We start from the raw sequence: 24,843 nt of genomic DNA, 5'->3' as shown, positions 1-24,843 counted from the left end.
AGTCAGTATAGGAACACATGCGGCACTTTACAGTCAGTATAGTAACGCACACTGCACTTTACAGTCAGTATAGTAACGCACGCTGCACTTTACAGTCAGTATAGTAACACATGCTGCACTTTACAGTCAGTATAGTAACACATGCTGCACTTTACAGTCAGTATAGTAACGCACGCTGCACTTTACAGTCAGTATAGTAACACATGCGGCACTTTACAGTCAGTATAGTAACACACGCTGCACTTTACAGTCAGTATAGTAATACATGCTGCACTTTACAGTCAGTATAGTAACGCACGCTGCACTTTACAGTCAGTATAGTAACACATGCTGCTCTTTACAGTCAGTATAGTAACACATGCTGCACTTTACAGTCAGTATAGTAACACATGCTGCACTTTACAGTCAGTATAGTAACACATGCGGCACTTTACAGTCAGTATAGTAACACATGCTGCTCTTTACAGTCAGTATAGTAACACACGCTGCACTTTACAGTCAGTATAGTAACGCACGCTGCACTTTACAGTCAGTATAGTAACACATGCTGCACTTTACAGTCAGTATAGTAACACATGCAGCACTTTACAGTCAGTATAGTAACACATGCTGCACTTTACAGTCAGTATAGTAACGCACGCTGCTCTTTACAGTCAGTATAGTAACACATGCGGCACTTTACAGTCAGTATAGTAACGCACGCTGCACTTTACAGTCAGTATAGTAACTCACGCTGCTCTTTACAGTCAGTATAGTAACGCACTCTGCACTTTACAGTCAGTATAGTAACGCACGCCGCACTTTACAGTCAGTATAGTAACGCACGCGGCACTTTACAGTCAGTATAGTAACGCACGCTGCACTTTACAGTCAGTATAGTAACACACGCTGCACTTTACAGTCAGCATAGTAACACACGCGGCACTTTACAGTCAGTATAGTAACGCACGCTGCACTTTACAGTCAGTATAGTAACGCACACTGCACTTTACAGTCAGTATAGTAACACATGCTGCACTTTACAGTCAGTATAGTAACACATGCTGCACTTTACAGTCAGTATAGTAACACATGCTGCACTTTACAGTCAGTATAGTAACACATGCGGCACTTTACAGTCAGTATAGGAACACATGCGGCACTTTACAGTCAGTATAGTAACGCACACTGCACTTTACAGTCAGTATAGTAACGCACGCTGCACTTTACAGTCAGTATAGTAACACATGCTGCACTTTACAGTCAGTATAGTAACACATGCTGCACTTTACAGTCAGTATAGTAACGCACGCTGCACTTTACAGTCAGTATAGTAACACATGCTGAACTTTACAGTCAGTATAGTAACACATGCTGCACTTTACAGTCAGTATAGTAACACATGCTGCACTTTACAGTCAGTATAGTAACACATGCGGCACTTTACAGTCAGTATAGTAACACATGCTGCTCTTTACAGTCAGTATAGTAACACACGCTGCACTTTACAGTCAGTATAGTAACGCACGCTGCACTTTACAGTCAGTATAGTAACACATGCTGCACTTTACAGTCAGTATAGTAACACATGCAGCACTTTACAGTCAGTATAGTAACACATGCTGCACTTTACAGTCAGTATAGTAACGCACGCTGCTCTTTACAGTCAGTATAGTAACACATGCGGCACTTTACAGTCAGTATAGTAACGCACGCCGCACTTTACAGTCAGTATAGTAACGCACGCGGCACTTTACAGTCAGTATAGTAACGCACGCTGCACTTTACAGTCAGTATAGTAACACACGCTGCACTTTACAGTCAGCATAGTAACACACGCGGCACTTTACAGTCAGTATAGTAACGCACGCTGCACTTTACAGTCAGTATAGTAACGCACACTGCACTTTACAGTCAGTATAGTAACACATGCTGCACTTTACAGTCAGTATAGTAACACATGCTGCACTTTACAGTCAGTATAGTAACACACGCTGCACTTTACAGTCAGTATAGGAACACATGCGGCACTTTACAGTCAGTATAGTAACACACGCTGCACTTTACAGTCAGTATAGGAACACATGCGGCACTTTACAGTCAGTATAGTAACACATGCAGCACTTTACAGTCAGTATAGTAACACATGCTGCACTTTACAGTCAGTATAGTAACACATGCTGCACTTTACAGTCAGTATAGTAACGCATGCTGCACTTTACAGTCAGTATAGTAACACATGCTGCACTTTACAGTCAGTATAGTAACACATGCTGCACTTTACAGTCAGTATAGTAACACATGCTGCACTTTACAGTCAGTATAGTAACGCACGCTGCACTTTACAGTCAGTATAGTAACACATGCGGCACTTTACAGTCAGTATAGTAACACACGCTGCACTTTACAGTCAGTATAGTAATACATGCTGCACTTTACAGTCAGTATAGTAACACATGCTGCACTTTACAGTCAGTATAGTAACACACGCTGCTCTTTACAGTCAGTATAGTAACGCACGCTGCACTTTACAGTCAGTATAGTAACACATGCTGCACTTTACAGTCAGTATAGTAACGCACGCTGCACTTTACAGTCAGTATAGTAACACATGCTGCACTTTACAGTCAGTATAGTAACACATGCTGCACTTTACAGTCAGTATAGTAACACATGCTGCACTTTACAGTCAGTATAGTAACACATGCTGCACTTTACAGTCAGTATAGTAACGCACGCTGCACTTTACAGTCAGTATAGTAACACATGCTGCACTTTACAGTCAGTATAGTAACACATGCAGCACTTTACAGTCAGTATAGTAACACATGCTGCACTTTACAGTCAGTATAGTAACGCACGCTGCTCTTTACAGTCAGTATAGTAACACATGCGGCACTTTACAGTCAGTATAGTAACGCACGCTGCACTTTACAGTCAGTATAGTAACTCACGCTGCTCTTTACAGTCAGTATAGTAACGCACGCTGCACTTTACAGTCAGTATAGTAACGCACGCCGCACTTTACAGTCAGTATAGTAACGCACGCGGCACTTTACAGTCAGTATAGTAACGCACGCTGCACTTTACAGTCAGTATAGTAACACACGCTGCACTTTACAGTCAGCATAGTAACACACGCGGCACTTTACAGTCAGTATAGTAACGCACGCTGCACTTTACAGTCAGTATAGTAACGCACACTGCACTTTACAGTCAGTATAGTAACACATGCTGCACTTTACAGTCAGTATAGTAACACATGCTGCACTTTACAGTCAGTATAGTAACACATGCTGCACTTTACAGTCAGTATAGTAACACATGCGGCACTTTACAGTCAGTATAGTAACGCACGCTGCACTTTACAGTCAGTATAGTAACGCACACTGCACTTTACAGTCAGTATAGTAACACATGCTGCACTTTACAGTCAGTATAGTAACACATGCTGCACTTTACAGTCAGTATAGTAACACATGCTGCACTTTACAGTCAGTATAGTAACACACGCGGCACTTTACAGTCAGTATAGTAACGCACGCTGCACTTTACAGTCAGTATAGTAACGCACACTGCACTTTACAGTCAGTATAGTAACACATGCTGCACTTTACAGTCAGTATAGTAACACATGCTGCACTTTACAGTCAGTATAGTAACACACGCTGCACTTTACAGTCAGTATAGGAACACATGCGGCACTTTACAGTCAGTATAGTAACACACGCTGCACTTTACAGTCAGTATAGGAACACATGCGGCACTTTACAGTCAGTATAGTAACACATGCGGCACTTTACAGTCAGTATAGTAACACATGCTGCACTTTACAGTCAGTATAGTAACACATGCTGCACTTTACAGTCAGTATAGTAACGCATGCTGCACTTTACAGTCAGTATAGTAACACATGCTGCACTTTACAGTCAGTATAGTAACACATGCTGCACTTTACAGTCAGTATAGTAACACATGCGGCACTTTACAGTCAGTATAGTAACGCACACTGCACTTTACAGTCAGTATAGTAACGCACGCTGCACTTTACAGTCAGTATAGTAACACATGCTGCACTTTACAGTCAGTATAGTAACGCACGCTGCACTTTACAGTCAGTATAGTAATACATGCTGCACTTTACAGTCAGTATAGTAACACATGCTGCACTTTACAGTCAGTATAGTAACACACGCTGCTCTTTACAGTCAGTATAGTAACGCACGCTGCACTTTACAGTCAGTATAGTAACGCACGCTGCACTTTACAGTCAGTATAGTAACACACGCTGCACTTTACAGTCAATATAGTAACACACGCTGCACTTTACAGTCAGTATAGTAACACACGCTGCACTTTACAGTCAGTATAGTAACACACGCTGCACTTTACAGTCAGTATAGTAACACACGCTGCACTTTACAGTCAGTATAGTAACGCAAGCTGCTCTTTACAGTCAGTATAGTAACACATGCTGCACTTTACAGTCAGTATAGTAACACATGCGGCACTTTACAGTCAGTATAGTAACGCACGCTGCACTTTACAGTCAGTATAGTAACGCACACTGCACTTTACAGTCAGTATAGTAACACATGCTGCACTTTACAGTCAGTATAGTAACACATGCTGCACTTTACAGTCAGTATAGTAACACATGCTGCACTTTACAGTCAGTATAGTAACACACGCGGCACTTTACAGTCAGTATAGTAACGCACGCTGCACTTTACAGTCAGTATAGTAACGCACACTGCACTTTACAGTCAGTATAGTAACACATGCTGCACTTTACAGTCAGTATAGTAACACATGCTGCACTTTACAGTCAGTATAGTAACACACGCTGCACTTTACAGTCAGTATAGGAACACATGCGGCACTTTACAGTCAGTATAGTAACACACGCTGCACTTTACAGTCAGTATAGGAACACATGCGGCACTTTACAGTCAGTATAGTAACACATGCGGCACTTTACAGTCAGTATAGTAACACATGCTGCACTTTACAGTCAGTATAGTAACACATGCTGCACTTTACAGTCAGTATAGTAACGCATGCTGCACTTTACAGTCAGTATAGTAACACATGCTGCACTTTACAGTCAGTATAGTAACACATGCTGCACTTTACAGTCAGTATAGTAACACATGCGGCACTTTACAGTCAGTATAGTAACGCACACTGCACTTTACAGTCAGTATAGTAACGCACGCTGCACTTTACAGTCAGTATAGTAACACATGCTGCACTTTACAGTCAGTATAGTAACGCACGCTGCACTTTACAGTCAGTATAGTAATACATGCTGCACTTTACAGTCAGTATAGTAACACATGCTGCACTTTACAGTCAGTATAGTAACACACGCTGCTCTTTACAGTCAGTATAGTAACGCACGCTGCACTTTACAGTCAGTATAGTAACGCACGCTGCACTTTACAGTCAGTATAGTAACACACGCTGCACTTTACAGTCAATATAGTAACACACGCTGCACTTTACAGTCAGTATAGTAACACACGCTGCACTTTACAGTCAGTATAGTAACACACGCTGCACTTTACAGTCAGTATAGTAACACACGCTGCACTTTACAGTCAGTATAGTAACGCAAGCTGCTCTTTACAGTCAGTATAGTAACGCACGCTGCACTTTACAGTCAGTATAGTAACACACGCTGCTCTTTACAGTCAGTATAGTAACACACGCTGCACTTTACAGTCAGTATAGTAACACACGCTGCACTTTACAGTCAGTATAGTAACGCACGCTGCACTTTACAGTCAGTATAGTAACGCACGCTGCTCTTTACAGTCAGTATAGTAACGCACGCTGCATTTTACAGTCAGTATAGTAACACATGCTGCACTTTACAGTCAGTATAGTAACACACGCTGCACTTTACAGTCAGTATAGTAACACACGCTGCTCTTTACAGTCAGTATAGTAACACACGCTGCTCTTTACAGTCAGTATAGTAACGCACGCTGCTCTTTACAGTCAGTATAGTAACACACGCTGCACTTTACAGTCAGTATAGTAACGCACGCAGCTCTTTACAGTCAGTATAGTAACGCACGCTGCACTTTACAGTCAGTATAGTAACACATGCTGCATTTTACAGTCAGTATAGTAACGCACGCTGCTCTTTACAGTCAGTATAGTAACGCACGCTGCACTTTACAGTCAGTATAGTAACACATGCTGCACTTTACAGTCAGTATAGTAACACACGCTGCTCTTTACAGTCAGTATAGTAACGCACGCTGCACTTTACAGTCAGTATAGTAACGCACGCAGCTCTTTACAGTCAGTATAGCAACGCACGCTGCACTTTACAGTCAGTATAGTAACGCACGCTGCTCTTTACAGTCAGTATAGTAACGCACGCTGCACTTTACAGTCAGTATAGTAACACACGCTGCTCTTTACAGTCAGTATAGTAACGCACGCTGCACTTTACAGTCAGTATAGTAACACATGCGGCACTTTACAGTCAGTATAGTAACACATGCTGAACTTTACAGTCAGTATAGTAACACATGCTGCACTTTACAGTCAGTATAGTAACACACGCTGCACTTTACAGTCAGTATAGTAACACACGCTGCACTTTACAGTCAGTATAGTAACGCACGCTGCTCTTTACAGTCAGTATAGTAACGCACGCTGCACTTTACAGTCAGTATAGTAACGCATGCTGCTCTTTACAGTCAGTATAGTAACGCACGCTGCTCTTTACAGTCAGTATAGTAACGCATGCTGCACTTTACAGTCAGTATAGTAACACACGCTGCTCTTTACAGTCAGTATAGTAACACATGCTGCTCTTTACAGTCAGTATAGTAACACATGCTGCACTTTACAGTCAGTATAGTAACACACGCTGCACTTTACAGTCAGTATAGTAACACATGCTGCTCTTTACAGTCAGTATAGTAACACACGCTGCACTTTACAGTCAGTATAGTAACACACGCGGCACTTTACAGTCAGTATAGTAACGCACGCTGCACTTTACAGTCAGTATAGTAACGCACGCTGCTCTTTACAGTCAGTATAGTAACGCACGCTGCACTTTACAGTCAGTATAGTAACGCATGCTGCACTTTACAGTCAGTATAGTAACACATGCGGCACTTTACAGTCAGTATAGTAACACATGCGGCACTTTACAGTCAGTATAGTAACGCACGCTGCACTTTACAGTCAGTATAGTAACTCACGCTGCTCTTTACAGTCAGTATAGTAACGCACGCTGCACTTTACAGTCAGTATAGTAACGCACGCCGCACTTTACAGTCAGTATAGTAACACATGCGGCACTTTACAGTCAGTATAGTAACACATGCTGCACTTTACAGTCAGTATAGTAACACATGCGGCACTTTACAGTCAGTATAGTAACACACGCTGCTCTTTACAGTCAGTATAGTAATGCACGCTGCACTTTACAGTCAGTATAGTAACACACGCTGCTCTTTACAGTCAGTATAGTAACGCATGCGCCACTTTACAGTCAGTATAGTAACGCACGCTGCACTTTACAGTCAGTATAGTAACACACGCTGCACTTTACAGTCAGTATAGTAACGCACGAGGCACTTTACAATCAGTATAGTAACGCACGCTGCGCTTTACAGTCAGTATAGTAACGCACGCTGCACTTTACAGTCAGTATAGTAACACATGCTGCACTTTACAGTCAGTATAGTAACACATGCTGCACTTTACAGTCAGTATAGTAACACATGCTGCACTTTACAGTCAGTATAGTAACACATGCGGCACTTTACAGTCAGTATAGTAACACATGCGGCACTTTACAGTCAGTATAGTAACACACGCTGCACTTTACAGTCAGTATAGGAACACATGTGGCACTTTACAGTCAGTATAGTAACACATGCGGCTCTTTACAGTCAGTATAGTAACACATGCGGCACTTTACAGTCAGTATAGTAACACACGCGGCACTTTACAGTCAGTATAGTAACACATGCTGCTCTTTACAGTCAGTATAGTAACAAACGCTGCACTTTACAGTCAGTATAGTAACACACGCGGCACTTTACAGTCAGTATAGTAACACATGCTGCACTTTACAGTCAGTATAGTAACACATGCTGCACTTTACAGTCAGTATAGTAACGCACGCTGCACTTTACAGTCAGTATAGTAACACACGCGGCACTTTACAGTCAGTATAGTAACACATGCTGCACTTTACAGTCAGTATAGTAACACACGCTGCACTTTACAGTCAGTATAGTAACACACGCTGCACTTTACAGTCAGTATAGTAACACATGCTGCACTTTACAGTCAGTATAATAACGCACGCTGCACTTTACAGTCAGTATAGTAATACATGCTGCACTTTACAGTCAGTATAGTAACACATGCTGCTCTTTACAGTCAGTATAGTAACACACGCTGCACTTTACAGTCAGTATAGTAACACACGCTGCTCTTTACAGTCAGTATAGTAACACACGCTGCACTTTACAGTCAGTATAGTAACGCACGCTGCACTTTACAGTCAGTATAGTAACGCACGCTGCTCTTTACAGTCAGTATAGTAACACATGCTGCTCTTTACAGTCAGTATAGTAACACATGCTGCACTTTACAGTCAGTATAGTAACACATGCTGCTCTTTACAGTCAGTATAGTAACACACGCGGCACTTTACAGTCAGTATAGTAACACACGCTGCACTTTACAGTCAGTATAGTAACACATGCTGCTCTTTACAGTCAGTATAGTAACACATGCTGCACTTTACAGTCAGTATAGTAACGCACGCTGCACTTTACAGTCAGTATAGTAACGCACGCTGCACTTTACAGTCAGTATAGTAACACACGCTGCACTTTACAGTCAGTATAGTAACACATGCTGCACTTTACAGTCAGTATAGTAACGCACGCTGCACTTTACAGTCAGTATAGTAACACACGCGGCACTTTACAGTCAGAATAGTAACGCACGCTGCTCTTTACAGTCAGTATAGTAACACACGCTGCACTTTACAGTCAGTATAGTAACACACGCTGCACTTTACAGTCAGTATAGTAACACACGCTGCACTTTACAGTCAGTATAGTAACGCACGCTGCACTTTACAGTCAGTATAGTAACGCATGCTGCTCTTTACAGTCAGTATAGTAACACATGCGGCACTTTACAGTCAGTATAGTAACACACGCTGCACTTTACAGTCAGTATAGTAACGCACGCTGCACTTTACAGTCAGTATAGTAACGCATGCTGCTCTTTACAGTCAGTATAGTAACACATGCGGCACTTTACAGTCAGTATAGTAACACACGCTGCACTTTACAGTCAGTATAGTAACGCACGCTGCACTTTACAGTCAGTATAGTAACACATGCTGCACTTTACAGTCAGTATAGTAACGCACACTGCACTTTACAGTCAGTATAGTAACACACACTGCACTTTACAGTCAGTATAGTAACACATGCGGCACTTTACAGTCAGTATAGTAACACATGCTGCACTTTACAGTCAGTATAGTAACGCACACTGCACTTTACAGTCAGTATAGTAACACATGCTGCACTTTACAGTCAGTATAGTAACACACGCGGCACTTTACAGTCAGTATAGTAACACATGCTGCACTTTACAGTCAGTATAGTAACACACGCTGCACTTTACAGTCAGTATAGTAACACATGCTGCTCTTTACAGTCAGTATAGTAACACATGCTGCACTTTACAGTCAGTATAGTAACACACACTGCACTTTACAGTCAGTATAGTAACACATGCTGCACTTTACAGTCAGTATAGTAACGCACACTGCACTTTACAGTCAGTATAGTAACACACGCTGCACTTTACAGTCAGTATAGTAACACATGCTGCTCTTTACAGTCAGTATAGTAACACACGCGGCACTTTACAGTCAGTATAGTAACACATGCTGCACTTTACAGTCAGTATAGTAACACACGCTGCACTTTACAGTCAGTATAGTAACGCACGCTGCACTTTACAGTCAGTATAGTAACACACGCGGCACTTTACAGTCAGTATAGTAACACATGCTGCACTTTACAGTCAGTATAGTAACACACGCTGCACTTTACAGTCAGTATAATAACGCACGCTGCACTTTACAGTCAGTATAGTAATACATGCTGCACTTTACAGTCAGTATAGTAACACATGCTGCTCTTTACAGTCAGTATAGTAACGCACGCTGCACTTTACAGTCAGTATAGTAACGCACGCTGCACTTTACAGTCAGTATAGTAACACACGCTGCACTTTACAGTCAGTATAGTAACACATGCTGCTCTTTACAGTCAGTATAGTAACACATGCTGCACTTTACAGTCAGTATAGTAACGCACGCTGCACTTTACAGTCAGTATAGTAACACACGCGGCACTTTACAGTCAGTATAATAACGCACGCTGCACTTTACAGTCAGTATAGTAATACATGCTGCACTTTACAGTCAGTATAGTAACACATGCTGCTCTTTACAGTCAGTATAGTAATGCACGCTGCACTTTACAGTCAGTATAGTAACGCACGCTGCACTTTACAGTCAGTATAGTAACACACGCTGCACTTTACAGTCAGTATAGTAACACATGCTGCACTTTACAGTCAGTATAGTAACGCACGCTGCACTTTACAGTCAGTATAGTAACACACGCGGCACTTTACAGTCAGTATAGTAACGCACGCTGCACTTTACAGTCAGTATAGTAACACACGCTGCACTTTACAGTCAGTATAGTAACACATGCTGCTCTTTACAGTCAGTATAGTAACACACGCTGCACTTTACAGTCAGTATAGTAACACACGCTGCACTTTACAGTCAGTATAGTAACATATGCGGCACTTTACAGTCAGTATAGTAACACACGCTGCACTTTACAGTCAGTATAGTAACGCACGCTGCACTTTACAGTCAGTATAGTAACGCATGCTGCTCTTTACAGTCAGTATAGTAACACATGCGGCACTTTACAGTCAGTATAGTAACACACGCTGCACTTTACAGTCAGTATAGTAACGCACGCTGCACTTTACAGTCAGTATAGTAACGCATGCTGCACTTTACAGTCAGTATAGTAACATATGCGGCACTTTACAGTCAGTATAGTAACGCACGCGGCACTTTACAGTCAGTATAGTAACACATGCTGCTCTTTACAGTCAGTATAGTAACACATGCTGCACTTTACAGTCAGTATAGTAACGCACGCTGCTCTTTACAGTCAGTATAGTAACGCACGCGGCACTTTACAGTCAGTATAGTAACACATGCTGCTCTTTACAGTCAGTATAGTAACACATGCTGCACTTTACAGTCAGTATAGTAACACACGCTGCACTTTACAGTCAGTATAGTAACGCACGCTGCTCTTTACAGTCAGTATAGTAACGCACGCTGCTCTTTACAGTCAGTATAGTAACACATGCTGCACTTTACAGTCAGTATAGTAACACACGCTGCACTTTACAGTCAGTATAGTAACACACGCTGCACTTTACAGTCAGTATAGTAACGCACGCTGCACTTTACAGTCAGTATAGTAACGCACGCTGCTCTTTACAGTCAGTATAGTAACACATGCTGCACTTTACAGTCAGTATAGTAACACATGCTGCTCTTTACAGTCAGTATAGTAACACACGCTGCACTTTACAGTCAGTATAGTAACACACGCGGCACTTTACAGTCAGTATAGTAACACACGCTGCACTTTACAGTCAGTATAGTAACGCACGCTGCACTTTACAGTCAGTATAGTAACGCACGCTGCACTTTACAGTCAGTATAGTAACGCATGCTGCACTTTACAGTCAGTATAGTAACACATGCTGCACTTTACAGTCAGTATAGTAACACATGCTGCACTTTACAGTCAGTATAGTAACACATGCTGCTCTTTACAGTCAGTATAGTAACGCACGCGGCACTTTACAGTCAGTATAGTAACACATGCTGCTCTTTACAGTCAGTATAGTAACGCACGCTGCACTTTACAGTCAGTATAGTAACGCACGCTGCACTTTACAGTCAGTATAGTAACGCACGCTGCACTTTACAGTCAGTATAGTAACGCACGCTGCACTTTACAGTCAGTATAGTAACGCATGCTGCTCTTTACAGTCAGTATAGTAACACATGCTGCTCTTTACAGTCAGTATAGTAACACATGCGGCACTTTACAGTCAGTATAGTAACACACGCTGCACTTTACAGTCAGTATAGGAACACATGCGGCACTTTACAGTCAGTATAGTAACACATGCGGCACTTTACAGTCAGTATAGTAACACACGCGGCACTTTACAGTCAGTATAGTAACGCACGCTGCTCTTTACAGTCAGTATAGTAACGCACGCTGCACTTTACAGTCAGTATAGTAACACACGCGGCACTTTACAGTCAGTATAGTAACACATGCTGCACTTTACAGTCAGTATAGTAACACATGCTGCACTTTACAGTCAGTATAGTAACGCATGCTGCACTTTACAGTCAGTATAGTAACACACGCTGCACTTTACAGTCAGTATAGTAACGCACGCTGCACTTTACAGTCAGTATAGTAACACACGCTGCACTTTACAGTCAGTATAGTAACACATGCTGCACTTTACAGTCAGTATAGTAACACACGCTGCACTTTACAGTCAGTATAGTAACGCACGCTGCACTTTACAGTCAGTATAGTAACGCATGCTGCACTTTACAGTCAGTATAGTAACACATGCTGCACTTTACAGTCAGTATAGTAACACATGCTGCACTTTACAGTCAGTATAGTAACACACGCTGCACTTTACAGTCAGTATAGTAACACATGCTGCACTTTACAGTCAGTATAGTAACACATGCTGCACTTTACAGTCAGTATAGTAACACATGCTGCACTTTACAGTCAGTATAGTAACACACGCTGCACTTTACAGTCAGTATAGGAACACATGCTGCACTTTACAGTCAGTATAGGAACACATGCGGCACTTTACAGTCAGTATAGTAACGCACACTGCACTTTACAGTCAGTATAGTAACGCACGCTGCACTTTACAGTCAGTATAGTAACGCACGCTGCACTTTACAGTCAGTATAGTAACACATGCTGCACTTTACAGTCAGTATAGTAACACATGCTGCACTTTACAGTCAGTATAGTAACGCACGCTGCACTTTACAGTCAGTATAGTAACACATGCTGCACTTTACAGTCAGTATAGTAACACATGCAGCACTTTACAGTCAGTATAGTAACACATGCTGCACTTTACAGTCAGTATAGTAACGCACGCTGCTCTTTACAGTCAGTATAGTAACACACGCTGCACTTTACAGTCAGTATAGTAACACACGCAGCACTTTACAGTCAGTATAGTAACGCACGCTGCACTTTACAGTCAGTATAGTAACGCACGCTGCTCTTTACAGTCAGTATAGTAACGCACGCTGCACTTTACAGTCAGTATAGTAACGCATGCTGCACTTTACAGTCAGTATAGTAACACATGCGGCACTTTACAGTCAGTATAGTAACACATGCGGCACTTTACAGTCAGTATAGTAACGCACGCTGCACTTTACAGTCAGTATAGTAACACACGCTGCACTTTACAGTCAGCATAGTAACACGCGGCACTTTACAGTCAGTATAGTAACTCACGCTGCTCTTTACAGTCAGTATAGTAACGCACGCTGCACTTTACAGTCAGTATAGTAACGCACGCCGCACTTTACAGTCAGTATAGTAACGCATGCGGCACTTTACAGTCAGTATAGTAACACATGCTGCTCTTTACAGTCAGTATAGTAACACATGCGGCACTTTACAGTCAGTATAGTAACGCACGCTGCACTTTACAGTCAGTATAGTAACACACGCTGCACTTTACAGTCAGCATAGTAACACGCGGCACTTTACAGTCAGTATAATAACGCACGCTGCACTTTACAGTCAGTATAGTAACGCACGCTGCACTTTACAGTCAGTATAGTAACACATGCTGCACTTTACAGTCAGTATAGTAACACATGCTGCACTTTACAGTCAGTATAGTAACACACGCTGCACTTTACAGTCAGTATAGTAACACACGCGGCACTTTACAGTCAGTATAGTAACACACGCTGCACTTTACAGTCAGTATAGTAACACATGCGGCACTTTACAGTCAGTATAGTAACACACGCTGCACTTTACAGTCAGTATAGGAACACATGCGGCACTTTACAGTCAGTATAGTAACACATGCGGCTCTTTACAGTCAGTATAGTAACACATGCGGCACTTTACAGTCAGTAAAGTAACACATGCTGCTCTTTACAGTCAGTATAGTAACACACGCTGCACTTTACAGTCAGTATAGTAGCACACGCGGCACTTTACAGTCAGTATAGTAACACATGCTGCACTTTACAGTCAGTATAGTAACGCACGCTGCACTTTACAGTCAGTATAGTAACGCACGCTGCACTTTACAGTCAGTATAGTAACGCATGCTGCACTTTACAGTCAGTATAGTAACACATGCTGCACTTTACAGTCAGTATAGTAACGCACGCTGCTCTTTACAGTCAGTATAGTAACACACGCTGCACTTTACAGTCAGTATAGTAACGCATGCTGCACTTTACAGTCAGTATAGTAACACATGCGGCACTTTACAGTCAGTATAGTAACACATGCGGCACTTTACAGTCAGTATAGTAACACACGCTGCTCTTTACAGTCAGTATAGTAACACATGCTGCACTTTACAGTCAGTATAGTAACACATGCGGCACTTTACAGTCAGTATAGTAACACACGCTGCTCTTTACAGTCAGTATAGTAACACATGTGGCACTTTACAGTCAGTATAGTAACACACGCTGCACTTTACAGTCAGTATAGTAACGCACGCTGCACTTTACAGTCAGTATAGTAACTCACGCTGCTCTTTACAGTCAGTATAGTAACGCACGCTGCACTTTACAGTCAGTATAGTAACGCACGCCGCACTTTACAGTCAGTATAGTAACGCATGCGGCACTTTACAGTCAGTATAGTAACGCACGCTGCACTTTACAGTCAGTATAGTAACACACGTGGCACTTTACAGTCAGTATAGTAACACATGCTGCACTTTACAGTCAGTATAGTAACGCACGCTGCACTTTACAGTCAGTATAGTAACGCACGCTGCACTTTACAGTCAGTATAGTAACACATGCTGCACTTTACAGTCAGTATAGTAACACATGCTGCACTTTACAGTCAGTATAGTAACACATGCTGCACTTTACAGTCAGTATAGTAACACATGCTGCACTTTACAGTCAGTATAGTAACACACGCTGCACTTTACAGTCAGTATAGGAACACATGCGGCACTTTACAGTCAGTATAGTAACGCACACTGCACTTTACAGTCAGTATAGTAACGCACGCTGCACTTTACAGTCAGTATAGTAACACATGCTGCACTTTACAGTCAGTATAGTAACACATGCTGCACTTTACAGTCAGTATAGTAACACATGCGGCACTTTACAGTCAGTATAGTAACACATGCGGCACTTTACAGTCAGTATAGTAACGCACGCTGCACTTTACAGTCAGTATAGTAACTCACGCTGCTCTTTACAGTCAGTATAGTAACGCACGCTGCACTTTACAGTCAGTATAGTAACGCACGCCGCACTTTACAGTCAGTATAGTAACGCATGCGGCACTTTACAGTCAGTATAGTAACGCACGCTGCACTTTACAGTCAGTATAGTAACACACGCTGCACTTTACAGTCAGCATAGTAACACGCGGCACTTTACAGTCAGTATAGTAACGCACGCTGCACTTTACAGTCAGTATAGTAACGCACGCTGCACTTTACAGTCAGTATAGTAACACATGCTGCACTTTACAGTCAGTATAGTAACACATGCTGCACTTTACAGTCAGTATAGTAACACATGCTGCACTTTACAGTCAGTATAGTAACACATGCGGCACTTTACAGTCAGTATAGTAACACACGCTGCACTTTACAGTCAGTATAGGAACACATGCGGCACTTTACAGTCAGTATAGTAACACATGCGGCTCTTTACAGTCAGTATAGTAACACATGCGGCACTTTACAGTCAGTATAGTAACACATGCTGCTCTTTACAGTCAGTATAGTAACACACGCTGCACTTTACAGTCAGTATAGTAGCACACGCGGCACTTTACAGTCAGTATAGTAACACATGCTGCACTTTACAGTCAGTATAGTAACGCACGCTGCACTTTACAGTCAGTATAGTAACGCACGCTGCACTTTACAGTCAGTATAGTAACGCATGCTGCACTTTACAGTCAGTATAGTAACACATGCTGCACTTTACAGTCAGTATAGTAACGCACGCTGCTCTTTACAGTCAGTATAGTAACGCACGCTGCACTTTACAGTCAGTATAGTAACGCATGCTGCACTTTACAGTCAGTATAGTAACACATGCGGCACTTTACAGTCAGTATAGTAACACATGCGGCACTTTACAGTCAGTATAGTAACGCACGCTGCACTTTACAGTCAGTATAGTAACTCACGCTGCTCTTTACAGTCAGTATAGTAACGCACGCTGCACTTTACAGTCAGTATAGTAACGCACGCCGCACTTTACAGTCAGTATAGTAACGCATGCGGCACTTTACAGTCAGTATAGTAACGCACGCTGCACTTTACAGTCAGTATAGTAACACACGTGGCACTTTACAGTCAGTATAGTAACACATGCTGCACTTTACAGTCAGTATAGTAACGCACGCTGCACTTTACAGTCAGTATAGTAACGCACGCTGCACTTTACAGTCAGTATAGTAACACATGCTGCACTTTACAGTCAGTATAGTAACACATGCTGCACTTTACAGTCAGTATAGTAACACATGCTGCACTTTACAGTCAGTATAGTAACACATGCTGCACTTTACAGTCAGTATAGTAACACACGCTGCACTTTACAGTCAGTATAGGAACACATGCGGCACTTTACAGTCAGTATAGTAACGCACACTGCACTTTACAGTCAGTATAGTAACGCACGCTGCACTTTACAGTCAGTATAGTAACACATGCTGCACTTTACAGTCAGTATAGTAACACATGCTGCACTTTACAGTCAGTATAGTAACGCACGCTGCACTTTACAGTCAGTATAGTAACACATGCGGCACTTTACAGTCAGTATAGTAACACACGCTGCACTTTACAGTCAGTATAGTAACGCACGCTGCACTTTACAGTCAGTATAGTAACGCACGCCGCACTTTACAGTCAGTATAGTAACGCATGCGGCACTTTACAGTCAGTATAGTAACGCACGCTGCACTTTACAGTCAGTATAGTAACACACGCTGCACTTTACAGTCAGCATAGTAACACACGCGGCACTTTACAGTCAGTATAGTAACGCACGCTGCACTTTACAGTCAGTATAGTAACGCACGCTGCACTTTACAGTCAGTATAGTAACACATGCTGCACTTTACAGTCAGTATAGTAACACATGCTGCACTTTACAGTCAGTATAGTAACACATGCTGCACTTTACAGTCAGTATAGTAACACACGCTGCACTTTACAGTCAGTATAGTAACACACGCTGCACTTTACAGTCAGTATAGGAACACATGCGGCACTTTACAGTCAGTATAGTAACGCACACTGCACTTTACAGTCAGTATAGTAACGCACGCTGCTCTTTACAGTCAGTATAGTAACGCACGCTGCACTTTACAGTCAGTATAGTAACGCATGCTGCACTTTACAGTCAGTATAGTAACGCACGCTGCACTTTACAGTCAGTATAGTAACTCACGCTGCTCTTTACAGTCAGTATAGTAACGTACGCTGCACTTTACAGTCAGTATAGTAACGCACGCCGCACTTTACAGTCAGTATAGTAACGCATGCGGCACTTTACAGTCAGTATAGTAACGCACGCTGCACTTTACAGTCAGTATAGTAACACACGCTGCACTTTACAGTCAGTATAGTAACACACGCGGCACTTTACAATCAGTATAGTAACGCACGCTGCACTTTACAGTCAGTATAGTAACGCACGCTGCACTTTACAGTCAGTATAGTAACACACGCTGCACTTTACAGTCAGTATAGTAACGCACGCTGCACTTTACAGTCAGTATAGTAACGCATGCTGCACTTTACAGTCAGTATAGTAACACATGCTGCACTTTACAGTCAGTATAGTAACACATGCTGCACTTTACAGTCAGTATAGTAACACATGCTGCACTTTACAGTCAGTATAGTAACACACGCTGCTCTTTACAGTCAGTATAGTAACACATGCTGCTCTTTACAGTCAGTATAGTAACACACGCTGCTCTTTACAGTCAGTATAGTAACACATGCTGCTCTTTACAGTCAGTATAGTAACACACGCTGCACTTTACAGTCAGTATAGTAACACACGCTGCTCTTTACAGTCAGTATAGTAACACATGCTGCACTTTACAGTCAGTATAGTAACACATGCTGCTCTTTACAGTCAGTATAGTAACACACGCTGCTCTTTACAGTCAGTATAGTAACACATGCTGCACTTTACAGTCAGTATAGTAACGCACGCTGCACTTTACAGTCAGTATAGTAACACACGCTGCTCTTTACAGTCAGTATAGTAACACACGCTGCACTTTACAGTCAGTATAGTAACGCACGCTGCACTTTACAGTCAGTATAGTAATACATGCTGCACTTTACAGTCAGTATAGTAACACATGCTGCACTTTACAGTCAGTATAGTAACGCACGCTGCACTTTCCAGTCAGTATAGTAACGCACGCTGCACTTTACAGTCAGTATAGTAACACATGCGGCACTTTACAGTCAGTATAGTAACGCACGCTGCACTTTACAGTCAGTATAGTAACACACGCTGCACTTTACAGTCAGTATAGTAACACATGCAGCACTTTACAGTCAGTATAGTAACGCACGCTGCACTTTACAGTCAGTATAGTAACACATGCTGCACTTTACAGTCAGTATAGTAACACATGCTGCACTTTACAGTCAGTATAGTAACACATGCTGCACTTTACAGTCAGTATAGTAACACATGCGGCACTTTACAGTCAGTATAGTAACACACGCTGCACTTTACAGTCAGTATAGGAACACATGCGGCACTTTACAGTCAGTATAGTAACACATGCGGCTCTTTACAGTCAGTATAGTAACACATGCGGCACTTTACAGTCAGTATAGTAACACATGCTGCACTTTACAGTCAGTATAGTAACACATGCTGCACTTTACAGTCAGTATAGTAACACACGCTGCACTTTACAGTCAGTATAGGAACACATGCGGCACTTTACAGTCAGTATAGTAACGCACACTGCACTTTACAGTCAGTATAGTAACGCACTCTGCTCTTTACAGTCAGTATAGTAACGCACGCTGCACTTTACAGTCAGTATAGTAACGCATGCTGCACTTTACAGTCAGTATAGTAACGCACGCTGCACTTTACAGTCAGTATAGTAACTCACGCTGCTCTTTACAGTCAGTATAGTAACGTACGCTGCACTTTACAGTCAGTATAGTAACGCACGCCGCACTTTACAGTCAGTATAGTAACGCATGCGGCACTTTACAGTCAGTATAGTAACGCACGCTGCACTTTACAGTCAGTATAGTAACACACGCTGCACTTTACAGTCAGTATAGTAACACACGCGGCACTTTACAATCAGTATAGTAACGCACGCTGCACTTTACAGTCAGTATAGTAACGCACGCTGCACTTTACAGTCAGTATAGTAACACACGCTGCACTTTACAGTCAGTATAGTAACGCACGCTGCACTTTACAGTCAGTATAGTAATGCATGCTGCACTTTACAGTCAGTATAGTAACACATGCTGCACTTTACAGTCAGTATAGTAACACATGCTGCACTTTACAGTCAGTATAGTAACACATGCTGCACTTTACAGTCAGTATAGTAACACACGCTGCACTTTACAGTCAGTATAGGAACACACGCGGCACTTTACAGTCAGTATAGTAACGCACGCTGCACTTTACAGTCAGTATAGTAACACACGCTGCACTTTACAGTCAGTATAGTAACACACGCTGCTCTTTACAGTCAGTATAGTAACACATGCTGCACTTTACAGTCAGTATAGTAACACATGCTGCACTTTACAGTCAGTATAGTAACGCACGCTGCACTTTACAGTCAGTATAGTAACACACGCTGCACTTTACAGTCAGTATAGTAATACATGCTGCACTTTACAGTCAGTATAGGAACACATGCGGCACTTTACAGTCAGTATAGTAACGCACACTGCACTTTACAGTCAGTATAGTAACGCACGCTGCACTTTACAGTCAGTATAGTAACACATGCTGCACTTTACAGTCAGTATAGTAACACATGCTGCACTTTACAGTCAGTATAGTAACGCACGCTGCACTTTACAGTCAGTATAGTAACACATGCGGCACTTTACAGTCAGTATAGTAACACACGCTGCACTTTACAGTCAGTATAGTAATACATGCTGCACTTTACAGTCAGTATAGTAACACATGCTGCACTTTACAGTCAGTATAGTAACGCACGCTGCACTTTACAGTCAGTATAGTAACGCACGCTGCACTTTACAGTCAGTATAGTAACACATGCTGCTCTTTACAGTCAGTATAGTAACACACGCTGCACTTTACAGTCAGTATAGTAACGCACGCTGCACTTTACAGTCAGTATAGTAACACATGCTGCACTTTACAGTCAGTATAGTAACACATGCAGCACTTTACAGTCAGTATAGTAACACATGCTGCACTTTACAGTCAGTATAGTAACGCACGCTGCTCTTTACAGTCAGTATAGTAACACATGCGGCACTTTACAGTCAGTATAGTAACGCACGCTGCACTTTACAGTCAGTATAGTAACTCACGCTGCTCTTTACAGTCAGTATAGTAACGCACGCTGCACTTTACAGTCAGTATAGTAACGCACGCCGCACTTTACAGTCAGTATAGTAACGCACGCGGCACTTTACAGTCAGTATAGTAACGCACGCTGCACTTTACAGTCAGTATAGTAACACACGCTGCACTTTACAGTCAGCATAGTAACACACGCGGCACTTTACAGTCAGTATAGTAACGCACGCTGCACTTTACAGTCAGTATAGTAACGCACACTGCACTTTACAGTCAGTATAGTAACACATGCTGCACTTTACAGTCAGTATAGTAACACATGCTGCACTTTACAGTCAGTATAGTAACACATGCTGCACTTTACAGTCAGTATAGTAACACATGCGGCACTTTACAGTCAGTATAGTAACGCACGCTGCACTTTACAGTCAGTATAGTAACGCACACTGCACTTTACAGTCAGTATAGTAACACATGCTGCACTTTACAGTCAGTATAGTAACACATGCTGCACTTTACAGTCAGTATAGTAACACATGCTGCACTTTACAGTCAGTATAGTAACACACGCGGCACTTTACAGTCAGTATAGTAACGCACGCTGCACTTTACAGTCAGTATAGTAACGCACACTGCACTTTACAGTCAGTATAGTAACACATGCTGCACTTTACAGTCAGTATAGTAACACATGCTGCACTTTACAGTCAGTATAGTAACACACGCTGCACTTTACAGTCAGTATAGGAACACATGCGGCACTTTACAGTCAGTATAGTAACACATGCGGCTCTTTACAGTCAGTATAGTAACACATGCGGCACTTTACAGTCAGTATAGTAACACATGCTGCTCTTTACAGTCAGTATAGTAACACACGCTGCACTTTACAGTCAGTATAGTAGCACACGCGGCACTTTACAGTCAGTATAGTAACACATGCTGCACTTTACAGTCAGTATAGTAACGCACGCTGCACTTTACAGTCAGTATAGTAACGCACGCTGCACTTTACAGTCAGTATAGTAACGCATGCTGCACTTTACAGTCAGTATAGTAACACATGCTGCACTTTACAGTCAGGACCACTGGTTTCAGGAGGGACACATGAAAGGAGTTGGGGATTCTGAGGGTAGGAGGCAGCCGCAGTTTATAGGAGACAGGGTTAATCTGTTGCCGAATCTCAAAAGGACCGAGAAACCTGGGAGCAAACTTGTATGAAGGCACCCTCAAACGAATGTTCCATGAGGACAACCAGACTTTGGTACCTGGAAGATACTGCGGCGGCTCTCTTCTTGCATCCGCTTTTCGCTTCATGCCCGGATCTGTTGCCAAATTTACAGGAAGTCCCCAAATGCAGAGTCAGCAGCGAGTACCTGAGAAGTAGTAGACACTGGAAGAGGGACTCTAGGATGTTGACCGTATACAATGTAAAACGGAGTGGAAGTGGTGGACTCGCTTGTGTGGTTGTTGTACGAGAACTCGGCCCATGGAAGAAGCTGTACCCAGTTATCATGCTGTAAGGAAATGAAGTGACGGAGATAATTCTCCATGATCTGGTTGATCCTCTCGACTTGCCCATTGGACCGGGGGTGATAGGCTGTGGAAAAGTCCAATATCACATCCAGGAGTTTACAGAGAGCCCAGATCCTCGAGGTAAACTGAAACCCCCGATTGGACACAATGTGAATGGCAAGCCATGCAAGCGGTAGATGTGCTGGATGAAGAGATTCGCCATTCGGGGAACAGAAGGTAGGCCGGTCAGCGGGATAAATTGTGCCATCTTCGAGAACCGGTCCACCACCACCCAGACAGTGTTGCATCCTGCTGAGGGAGGAAGGTCAGTGACAAAGTCCATCACAATGTGCTGCAAGGTGGCATTGGGTATAGGCACAGGTTGATGGAGGCCGGCAGGCTTGGAGTTAGTAACCTTGTTAGAAGCACACACCGTGCAAGAAGAGACAAAGTCCACAACATCCTTGGGCAGCGTGGGCCACCAAAAGTGACGAGCAATCAGGTCTCGGGTTTTACGAACACCAGGGTGCCCAGCCAGTTTAGAACTGTGTCCCCATCGGAGAATTCTTCTCCTGCCTGCTAATCGAACAAAAGTCCTCCCCGGAGGGATGTCTCTAACCTGCAAAGGATTGGCAGTGATAATGCAGGACGGGTCTATGATAGTTTGAAGAGACTCCACCGTGTTATTCGTTTCAAATGACCTGGACAGGGCATCGGCCCTCACATTCTTGTCAGCGGGACGGTAGTGGAGCACAAATTGTAAACGGGTGAAGAACAGCGGCCACCTGGCTTGACAGGGATTTAGTCGTTGAGCGGACTGAAGGTAGGTGAGGTTCATGTGGTCGTGTAGATTAGGATGGGGTGAGCTGCGCCCTCCAGCAGATGTCTCCACTTCTCCAGAGCCAATTTGATGGCCAGTAGATTCTGATCCCCAGCAGAGTAAATGCGCTCTGCAGAAGAAAAAAGTCTTGAGTAGTAGCCACATACTACTGCCTTTCCTTTGGGGCTCCTCTAGAACAGAAGTGCGCCTGCACCAACATAAGAGGCGTCCACCTCCAAAGAAAACTGTATATATACGTCAGGATGATAGAGGATCGAGGCAGAAGTAAAGGCTTTTTTGAGACTAAAAAATGTGGACTCTGCCTCTGGGGTCCACACCTTGGCGTTCACACCGTTCTTGGTAAGGCTGGAAATAGGAGATGTCAGTGATGAGACGTTTGGGATAAACTGCCGGTAGAAATTGGCAAATCCCAGGAAACGCTGTATGGACCTCAGACCTTGAGGACGTGGCCACTCCAGGACAGCTCTCACTTTCTCAGGATCCATCTTGAGACCTTGATCCGATATGATGTAGCCCAGGAAGTGCAGAGAACTCCTCTCAAAGACGCACTTCTCCAGCTTGGCTATAAATGATTCTCCCTTAATCGTAGTAGAACTTGACGGACATGCCTCCGATGAGTCGTCGGATCTGGGGAGAAAATCAAAATATCATCGAGATAAACAACAACACAGATATAGAGGAGATCTCGGAAGATATCATTAACGAGTTCCTGAAACACTGCAGGAGCGTTACACAGTCCGAAGGGCATCACTACGTATTCATAGTGCCCGTCACGGGTGTTAAATGCCGTCTTCCATTCGTCACCCTGGTGGACCGGAGCGGAAGTGAGATGGGGACCAGCACTCACAGATCCATGGCTGTGGGCGTCAGGAGGTGAGTGGAACCGACGGCCCGCGGCCATAGATGCTACATGTGAGTAAACTCGCTAATATACATTCCCGTCCCCCTTGGTGCTGTTTCTGAGATTTTCATAGATTTGTATAGCGCTGATGAGGAACCGGAAGTCTAGTTGTACAGTCTTCTTTGGTGACGACACGACTCTTCGTCATGTGATCGGCCCCGCTGTACTCTATGTACTCGCTGTACTACTGCTCCTGCAGTATACGGAGCACAGCGCCGCTCTCTGAGAGGTTCCTCTGAGAGGTTCCTGTTGTTTTTCCTTTGCTTTATCCAATGCTAAAAACTAATAATGATTTTTTTTTTTTTATAAATGCAAGCCCCTCAGTTGGAGTCACTGGGACCCAACACTAGAATTTCATCTGATTTGACAGATTATGGCACAATTTTCTATGGGGAACTTATGGTGGTTATTTTGATATTCCCATGCTGTTTTCTGACACAGACCACCTACCTAAACATTGCTACAGACAAATCCACCTCTTCATGGTAAAGGTATTCTCTAATGCCAGTGCTGTCTTACAGCAGGATAATGCCCCCGCCACACTGCAAAAATCGTTCAGGACTGATGTGAGGAACATGACAAAGAGTTCAAGGTGTT

General features: G+C 42.9%; 1 protein-coding gene across 2 annotated transcripts in view; it reads right to left on the bottom strand.

Moving 5' to 3' along the window:
• Window positions 1–22,466, bottom strand: part of LOC142698202 (protein kinase C delta type-like) — a 329,486-nt gene extending 307,020 nt beyond the window's left edge. For both annotated transcript variants that reach the window (XR_012865729.1, XR_012865730.1), the window contains exon 1: window positions 22,258–22,466. The gene's annotated coding sequence lies outside the window, so the exon portion shown is untranslated. The remainder of the gene's footprint in view (window positions 1–22,257) is intronic.
• Between the last annotated feature and the right edge of the window lie 2,377 nt (window positions 22,467–24,843).

Source organism: Rhinoderma darwinii (assembly GCF_050947455.1).
Source record: "Rhinoderma darwinii isolate aRhiDar2 chromosome 12 unlocalized genomic scaffold, aRhiDar2.hap1 SUPER_12_unloc_7, whole genome shotgun sequence".
Classification (NCBI taxonomy): Eukaryota; Metazoa; Chordata; class Amphibia; order Anura; family Rhinodermatidae; genus Rhinoderma; species Rhinoderma darwinii.
The sequence above is the reverse complement of the archived record's forward strand: the minus strand, read 5'-3'. Positions and strand labels throughout refer to the sequence as shown.